Genomic DNA, 10,000 nt, shown 5'->3' with positions numbered 1-10,000 from the left:
AGAGAGAGAGAGAGAGAGAGAGAGAGAGAGAGAGAGTCTTCGAAATAGTATAGTCTGCAGTTTCTTTTTTCTTTCTATTGGACTTGTCACAACTGATCAACCTTTAACCTTCCCTTCTGCTCTTTCTTGACTCTCTCTCTCTCTCTCTCTCTCTCTCTCTCTCTCTCTCTCTCTCTCTCTCTCATTAACGCCAAGTGAATAAACTGTAAGGAGCGAGTGTTGTTGATTGGAAAGCATTATTCTCCCGAGTGTTTTTCGCAGCTTCTCCAGGGAAGACTGATGTGCCGCGTTGAGTGAGCAGCTGACAAAAGGAGAAGAGAAATGCAGGATGGCGCCATTAGCATATGAGTGGATAGGACAGAGAGAGAGAGAGAGAGAGAGAGAGAGAGAGAGAGAGAGAGAGAGTTAATCGAATACCTTTTTTGTGAGCTTTCTTTTCGAATCACCTACTTCGTCTCTGGTTGAAGCGTATCTACTGGGGAAGTTTGTTATGCCTGTACTATCATTGGTCCGTATTCAGAAAGGCTTTGCTCTCTCACCACGACTCTTCTCCAAGGCCACAGAGATGATTACCAGGTTTTTCAAGAATGTTTCTCTACAGTTAGTAATGCAGAAATCTTGTCAGTCTGCCTCTAGAAACCTAATAACACTTTAAAAACTCCTGTACATTTAAATAAAGCTTTTCGTAATAGTGGAGGTGAAGCACAGAAGTGTTTGAGAATACGAGACATTGTCCCATGGAAATCACGGCAACATATTGTTAATTTTACTTTACGAGACAAAACTCTGGTAAAAAAAACATTCAAGGTTTTATTCATTCAAATGTTTAGCATCACTAGTGTGGCTGTCGGGGCAGAGAGAGAGAGAGAGAGAGAGAGAGAGAGAGAGAGAGAGAGAGAGAGAGAGAGAGAGAGAGAGAGAGAGAGAGAGGTGTAGGAAAATAAAAACATCTAATACATGGGTACAAAAATGTGTGAATTTATAAGAATACGTTTTTCTTGGAGCAGTAAATTCATGCGGGGAAAATCTGGAAGCGCCTGTCTGGGTACAGTACAGCACTATCTCCCTCACCTCCACTATTTCAAAAGACTTTATTATGATTTACACTAGTTTTCAAGATGTTTTTACAGTTCTAGAGTCAGTGTGACAAGATTTCTACACTATTAACTGGATAAACACTCCTGAAAACCCCCACTAATCATCTCTGTGGGCTTGGAAATCAGTTGTGGTGAGAGATTGAAGAGTTTTTAAGCAAGATATTTGCGGTTCTTGAGGCAAAGTGACAAGATTTCTACACTATTAACTGGAGAAACACTTGAAAATCCCACTAATCACCTCTGTAGGCTTGAAAAACAGTCGTGGTGAGAGATTAAAGAATTTTCAAGCAAGTTTTTTGCGGTTCTACAAGCAGAGTGACAAGATTTCTAGACTATTAACTGGAGAAACACTCTTGGAAAATCCCACTAATCATTTCTGTGGGCTTGAAAAATGGTCGTGGTGGGAGAGAAAAGCGTTTCTGAATACGAACCCTGCTCCCTTCTCTGCGCCAGGCTTTTTCTTGACTCACAAATTTGCTCTGTTGATTCAAACGAGTCGACGCACTAGGAGAGAGAGAGAGGGAGAGAGAGAGAGAGAGAGGCAGGGTCCGCGGAGTCCTGTGTAGAAGCTATCTTGCTTCCTCACACGCCACTGATAAGGTGGTGATCTACACACACACACACACACACACACACACACACACACAGAGTCTCTCCTATTTAAATATTTCTCTTACTCGTTAGCAGACTCCTTAGGGAATGCGTATACAGAAAGCTAACATGATTATAATGAAGGAAAGGAGTGTCTTTAGAGTTACTGATGCAATGGTAGTTGAGCAGTGTTGTTTCATAGATTTACAATTAGGAAAGCGATTAGTAACAGAATTCTAGCACGGTGTTGTGAAAAATGGATCTATGAAGACTATACTCTTACTGTGAGCTGAGTAGACAAGTGAGTTATGGTAAACGAACACTTTAAAGGAGATAACGAGTAGGCAGATGATGGAGGAACAGCTGGGAGCATGAGAGGAAAGTATGTAAGTAAAGTACGTAAAGTGTATTGCCATGTGGAAATTCTACATGTAAAATAATTTGTATACAAGAAATAGCAAATCTGTTGACCCGAAACTGTTGAGGGTGATGAGCTTGGAAATCTAATCTTCTTATTGGTCGCTAGTTATGCAATCCAACCAGATACTTATGCCCGTATCACACGGTCACGTATACCCGCGACAGCGTGTCGCGCGTCTGGAATATCGACGACCGCGTCGCAGAAAACGCCGATTTTCAGAGGACAGCGGGTCATCGGGAATGATCCAAGACCGTTGTCCATTTCCCGCGACTGGAAGACCGTCGTGGAAAGACTATAATGAACATACTCCACAAAAATACTGAATTATTTTTTATAATGCTTTATTTGGCATATATCATCAATATAATGGTGTAATTTTTCATGATTTGCATACCCATCACTTATACGATATTTATTAATTACCTACAGATAGTATCGGATTTTGTTTTGATTTGTTTACCACCACAAGTGCTGGACTAGCCACCTTCGCGTCCAAATACTTGCCTTCCTTTTTCGTTTGTTCTGCTCTTGCAGTGCAATTGCATAAAGTCCAACAGCTAAGATAGCGTGGTCAACTGAGTCCATTGTGTTCAGTGGCGCTCCGCCCGGGTTTGTTGTTGTTGTGGTGGTGAAGGTCTCGGATGGAAGATCAACGCCGTGTGCTATGTTTCCTGCGATCTGATCGTCGAACATACTGGTCGCGCGACACGCTGTCGCGGGTATATGTGACCGTGTGATACGGGCATTATACTCAAAAAGGGATCGAAGACTATACATCACTTTAACATCTTTTTATACACCAATCTCTTCCCTATTGTGGTGGATACATAAATTTACTTGTTAAAAGGATAAGTAAAACTGATCATGAGTTACCGAAGTGTCCATATTCACTCGCACTGATTTCGAACCCGACTCATTTCTAGCATCACTCTGACACAATTGAGGAAGCTTCTGAGTCAGTCCTTGCGCGGTCTGCCGGCGGGTTACGAGTATGTGTATGTGAGTGATGGTGCGTTTGCGAATATTAGTAGTGCAGTGACTGACTTTCTCCCTTCTAAGCTCGTCGATAGAGTAAGTACAGTGGTGTTTGCTGTTACGAGAGAGAGAGAGAGAGAGAGAGAGAGAGAGAGAGAGAGAGAGAGAGAGAGAGAGCAAACATAATACTTCAGTGGCTGCGCTCATGTTGTGTTTTCCTTCTCAAGAACGTAAATTGTGAAAAAAAGAGATCACGTTGCTTTCTTTCTTTTATTCGGCATTTATCTTGCTTGAATTTATCGTGTGGAGAGAGAGAGAGAGAGAGAGAGAGAGAGAGAGAGAGAGAGAGAGAGAGAAACGAGTCGTCTATGCTAATGTAGTAAAAATGGTACTAGAGATGCCCTGACTTCTTTTTTTATTTTTTACTTTAGTCTCTCTCTCTCTCTCTCTCTCTCTCTCTCTCTCTCTCTCTCACACACCCTTGAGTCACGTGTCGTTGGCAGTAGATCGAGACAGTTTCGTTGGTTTCCCTCGCTCTTTACTACCGGGACCCGCGCGCTCCACGTGGCCATGTTTCGCTAAATTGTGCACGGTCATGTCCCACTACACTGATAACGAGCCGCGTCTGACACTCACAAATTTGAAGCCGCGATTGACAAATGGCGGGAGACCCAACCAGCACGTTCATCTCGCCAGGCTGGGAGTGACGGAGTGCCTGATTTGGGTTTAGGGAAGGATTCTGCTTTGTTTATAGTTTTTAAAGTTGTTTTTGTTTACCTGTGGGTTTTTTCGTGTGGTGGGAAGGTTCAGGTGCTGTTGTGGTATTTGTGTATGTTTGTGTGTCGTGAACATGTGTGTTTGTGCTTTGTGAATGTGATTTAACGCACACACACACACACACACATATAGACAGACGCAAACACACACTGATGTTTCTTTATTCTTCATTTGTATTTCTTTGTTTCACTCACCATTATCATCATCATCGTCTTCTTCCTCTATCACACTTTCTTTTCGTCCTCACGCCTCTTCCTCTTCCTTCCTCTTCCTTTCTGACAAACTTAACGATGTCATTTTTGCAGGGAAGTATTCGCCGAGTTAAACTGTTGTGCAAAGAATCTTTAACGAAGCGTCTTTGGGAGTAGGTGTGTGCGTATGTGTGTCTCTCTCTCTATCTGTGTGTGTGTGTGTGTGTGTGTGTGTGTGTGTGTGTGTGTGGAGGAGAGCCCGACGAGATGAATTTTAAGAGGATGTGGAAATGAAGCTGAGAAGAGGTTGCGATGACAGATAGGAGAAAGTTTGAAGTAGGTCAGAAGGATCGAGGCAGCTAGAGGTGAAAAATTGCACTGATAAAGGCTGGGTGAAGAATTGCCTAGAGAGAGAGAGAGAGAGAGAGAGAGAGAGAGAGAGAGAGAGAGGAGGGGGGGGCGGTGTTGTGACCCTGACTGCAGGCATTCTGTAGGGTGAGGCTGGCATGATCACACATCACGGAAGCGTCGATGTAGACCAGTAAGAACAATACCTGTAAACTTAACTATTACTATAACTTTCATTTTGCTTCCTTGCCTCCCTCGGGCGCCCTGTATCTGGCGGGCACAGTGGTGGCGGCAGTAACTCTTGAAGTGGAGGGAGGGCGTCCGTGGTTGTGAGTGCCAATTTATGGGATAAGTAGCGCTCTCCTGTGACCCTCGCGCGGTGCATCTCTTTCACTGGAGTAGGTGGCTTGCTGGCTCGATGTCTTGGTGATCTGGTGGCTTGCTGGCTTGGTGGTTTGCTGGCTTGGTGGCTTGCTGGCTTAATGGCTTTGTGACTTAGTGACTTTGTGGATGGGTGTCTTGTTGGATTGATGGCTTGTTTGCTTGGTGACGTGGTGGCTTGGTGGCTTGGTGGCTTAGTGGCTTGATGTCTTGCTGGCTTGCTTACCTGGTGAATTTGTGGCTTTGTGGCTTGGTGGCTTGGTGACTGGCTGGCTTGGTAGTTTGCTGGCTTAATGGCTTGATTGTTTAGTGGCTTAGTGGCTTGATGGCTTGATTGCTTGGTAGCTTGGTGGCTTGCTGGCTTAGTGGCTTGGTTGCTTGATTGCTTGGTGGCTCTGTCACTTGTTGGCTTTATGGCTTACTGGTTTGCTAGCTTTGTGGCTTGGTGGTTTGGTGACTTGGTGGCTTACTGGTTTGGTGGCTTGGTCGTTTAGTGGCTTGGTGGCTTGCTAACTTGGTGGCTTAATGGTTTGGTGGCTTGCTGACTTGGTGGCTTAGTTGTTTGGTGGCTTGCTAACTTGGTGGCTTAGTGGCTTGGTGGTTTGGTGACTTGATGGCTTGGTGGCTTGCTGACTTGGTGGTTTGATAGCTTAGTGGCTTGCTGACTTGATGGCTTGGTGGCTTGGTGGCTTGGTGGTTTGATGGCTTGGTGGCTTGCTAACTTGGTGGCTTAGTGGTTTGGTGGCTTGCTAACTTGGTCGCTTAGTGGCTTGGTGGTTTGGTGACTTGATGGCTTGGTGGCTTGGTGGTTTGGTGACTTGATGGCTTGGTGACTTGCTGACTTGTTGGTTTGATGGCTTGGTGGCTTGCTAACTTGGTGGTTTGATGGCTTGGTAGATTGGGGACTTGGTGGCTTACTGATGTTCCCTTTCAGCCGTCTGTGCAAATATCACGACATTGGCTTTAGATTTTAGTGTGTGACGTGTTCCCTGTTCCACTTCTTATGATTTTGACTTAATATGACTAAACAATCGAAAATAAATGAAAGAGGAACCCCGTACTCCACCCACCTTACATACAAAACCACCCACCCATCCATACCTACACACACATCCAACATAGAAAACCACCCCAAAATACTGCCCGCCCACCGACCCACCCACAGACACATCCACACAGCCGACCACCAACACATACGTTAGTAGGAACATGCAACACATAACTCAGAGGGCGATGTTTATGTCACATGCCAGAGTTGCAGAGATGACTGATATCGCTGTGTGTGTGTGTGTGTGTGTGTGTGTGTGTGTGTGTGTGATTGTGTGATGCACACACACACACACACACACACACACACACACACACACACACACACACACACACACACACACACACACACACACACAAATAGGTAAATTACTCCTGAAGTCTTGTGCGTTTTCTAAGAGTGACTTTGTGAATGGGAGGACTATTGTAATATTTACTAAGTTTGTATAGTCTGGTGTGTGACTTGTGGGGGTGGAGGCGAACCTGGTAAATACATCACTGCACACACACACACACACACACACACACACACACACACACACACACACACACACACACACACACACACACAGACAAGTTATATTTATTTTATCGCAAGTCAATATAAACGTCAAACATTTACTGTGGAAATGCATTTAATCTTTATGGGTGCATTAATGTGTAATACCTTTGTTCGTGCTTGCTGGAATCGAATACTGTGAAAAGCAGACATGATAAGAAGCAGTACCAAAAGTCACGAATGTTTAAGCTCAAGGGTTGAAGGGAAGATAACAGGCAAAATTGACCGTATTCTCAACCATCACAGCACCTTAGCGCCATATTCAGAAACGCTTCCCTCTCTTTCACCTCGACCATTTTCAGACCACAGAGACGATTAACCGAGTTCAAAAGAGTATTCGTCCTGTTGGTAATGCAGAAAAATTGTTAAACATGTCATTGGAATCACAGAAACATCCGTAATAACCCGTGTCACTTCAACTAGAGCTCTTTGAAAATAGTGAAAGTGTGACGCGGAAATCATGGCTGTCTCTTTAGTGGCTGTTGTGAAAGTTATAGCTTCTTTCTTCTGTATGAATCTATCGATGGTTTAGTGGTTCGGGTGGAAGTTATAGTAGGTTTTATAATTTGAGTGATATTTTTATGTCTTTCTGAATTCCACCTTATCCAACAGATTCAATAACAAACCATGCAAATCCGTAGTCAGATGCGCTTTGCTCTCTCACCACCACTATTTTCCAATGCCACAGAGATGATTAGCTGGATTTTCAACAGTGTCTCGCCAGCTAATAATGTAGAAGTCTTGTCAATCTGCTTTTAGAACTATAAAAGCACCTTAAAAAAAACACGTGTAAATTTAGACAAAGTCTTTTGAAATAGTGGAGGTGAAGAACAGAAGTGTTTAAAATACAAGTCATCGTCTTTATTCTCAAAATATTCCTTATGCGGTCATCTATAGCAGCATCCTTTCCTTGTCTCTCTCTGCCTCCTGCTTTACCTTCTGCTTCCGTATGTGGTCATCTGTAGCAGTATCCTCTCCTCGTCTCTCTCTCTCTCTCTCTCTCTCTCTCTCTCTCTCTCTCTCTCTCTCTGCTTTAACTTCTGCTTCGTTCTGGCGCGCCGTAAGGAGTGTGGGGTGCGTGGTGGCATTATCTGCGCCGCGGGGAGGAGAAACTTTTTACAGAAAGTATGCAAATCCTCGGCGTGCGTCAAGCCTCCTCCATCCCTCACTCGTGACTTCCTGAGCCCCGGCCCTGCCTTGCCACAACCATCACCACCACCACCACCACCACCATCACAACCACCGTCATCACCACCACATACTCCTTACCTGTGTTGTCTCAGTGGTGTTTAAGTATTTATTGTTATATATAAACTCTCGTACATCTCTTAATCTGACCTGACCTAATCTAACCTGAACTAAACTATATATATCTCATACAATAGTATATAATTATTCCTATAAACAAACTCACATACTTTTTCTCCTATCCTAACCTAACTTAACCTAACCCAACATAACCTAACCTATCCCAACCTAACTTAATCCAATATTACCTAACCTAATCTAGCCTAAGCTAATCTAACCTAACTCAACCTAACTTAACATAACCCAATCCAACCCAACCCAACTCAACCTAACCTAACCTAACTCATCCAACAGTAACAGAAATACGATTGAATAATAAATGGATCACGTGTTCGGTATATAAAAAAAAAAAGATAGCCAAATGTTCGTTCCGTATATTATGTACCAGCGGGCAACAACACCACACGCGTCATGCTAATTCATAAATACGAAACATCAAAGAATTAAAGAATTAGAGACATTAGGAAAATTTTGGTGTCTGAAAGTTTTTTTTTCCTAGTTTTGTTTAAATTTATTTCTCAACTTTATGAATATACAAATAGTAAATGTGTCGATGTTTTGTTTGCTAAATTCTTCAGTAATGGGACGCATTTTTACCATGAGTTTTGGGTGTGATTAGACGATTTTATTGACATTAAGAAGGGTTTCTAGAGCTCAGAAGATAAATGGCCACAGTCTTCACTATTTTATTCGCCTCATAAGTATCTGAAGCTTTACAAAATCACCAAATAGTAACCAGAATGAATATGAAAATGTGTCCTGGTACTGAAGGGGTGAAGGGACCAATAGGGAGAGAAGCACATCTGAGTTGATATTTATTAGAGAAATGACTTTGTGTAAGAAAATGAATAATAATAAGAGGAGGAGGAGGGAGAAGAAAAACATACCACTTCTGAAAACTCAAAAGAAGAAAAGAAAAGAAAAAAGAAAAAAGAAAACGAAAGAATTTTAAGAAGAAGAAAAGAAGAAGAAGAAGAAGAAGAAGAAGAAGAAGAAGAAGAAGAAGAAGAAGAAGAAAAGAAAACACACCACACCACTCCCAGAAATTAAGAAAAAAGCCGAAAGGGAAGAAAAAGAAAAGATAAAAGAGAATAATCAACAAAACAAGATCTCAAGAACGCCTCGAGCCACAAACGAGAATTGAAAAAAAAAAAAAACTTACCTTTGAGAGTGACATAAGCTCTCAGACTCAGGGAAGAACAGAGAGAAAATAAAAGATCGCATTGCTATTATGAACACACACACACACACACACACACACACACACACACACACACACACACACACACACACACACACACACGCACACATGGGTTTGGGTCATATTCTCAAACACTTCTATGTTTCTATGCTATTTTAAAAAGGCTTCATCTAAATTTACACGAGACTTTTAAGGTGTTTTTATGGTTTGAGAGGTAGTTACAAAATTTCTACATTAATCACTGGAGAAACACTCTTGAAAACCCTGCTAATCATCTCTATGGCCTTGAAAAATACTCGTGGAGAGAGAATACAGCGTTTTTAAGCAAGTTTTTATTATTCTGGAATCAGAATGATAAGATTCCTACATTATTAACTGGAGAAACACTCTTGAAAAACCCGCTAATCGTCTCTGTGGACTTGAAAAATATAGTCATGGTGAGAGATCAAAGTGTTTCTGAATACGGACCTTAATAACAGGGCTGATTAGGAAACGAAAGCCAGAGAGAATTGTGGGAGGAAATGGAAGCACAGGATTAGACAGTTCCCTCGTCGACCAACTGATATATAAGTAGAGAAAAGTTAAAGAAGGTTTTGATCCTCTGTATGGAACTGATGGTTATAGTGGCTGATCTCTCTCTCTCTCTCTCTCTCTCTCTCTCTGAACCACTTGATATTAATTTTACTTCCTTTTTACTCCTTCTCTTCATCATCCTCTTCTTTCTCTTCCTCCTTTTCATCCATTCCTCCTTCCTCTTCTGTTCCGTTTTGCCTTATCCTCCTCCTTCTTCTACCTCTCCCTTCTCTTTCTCCTCCTCTTTCTCTTTCTCCAGCTTTTCCAACTCTACTCCTTCTCCTCTTCCTCTTTTATCCTCGCCAGTCTGTTTGTTGGAGGTACAAGAGAACAGAGGAGAGGTTTAACATTTTTTTCCCTCTCCAGTGTGTACATTCCTAGCGGCAGTACAGAGAATAACGCCTCCTGTAACGCTGTAAAGTTCTCGTTGTTATGTTGAATTTCGTTTTTTTCTCCTAGTGTGTGAGTTTGCATCCTCCTCCTCCTCTTCCTTTTAATTTTTTGCGCTATTGTTTATTTTCATGTTGTTCT

General features: G+C 42.4%; 1 long non-coding RNA gene across 1 annotated transcript in view; it reads left to right on the top strand.

Annotated features, from left to right (window-relative positions):
* Nucleotides 1-3,095: 3,095 nt before the first annotated feature.
* LOC123504256 overlaps nucleotides 3,096-10,000 on the top strand; it is an 88,587-nt gene continuing 81,682 nt past the window's right edge. Inside the window, exon 1 of the long non-coding RNA XR_006674776.1 lies at nucleotides 3,096-3,180. This is a non-coding gene — a long non-coding RNA (uncharacterized LOC123504256). The remainder of the gene's footprint in view (nucleotides 3,181-10,000) is intronic.

Source organism: Portunus trituberculatus, chromosome 15 (genome assembly GCF_017591435.1).
Source record: "Portunus trituberculatus isolate SZX2019 chromosome 15, ASM1759143v1, whole genome shotgun sequence".
Lineage (NCBI taxonomy): Eukaryota > Metazoa > Arthropoda > Malacostraca > Decapoda > Portunidae > Portunus > Portunus trituberculatus.
The sequence above is the reverse complement of the archived record's forward strand: the minus strand, read 5'-3'. Positions and strand labels throughout refer to the sequence as shown.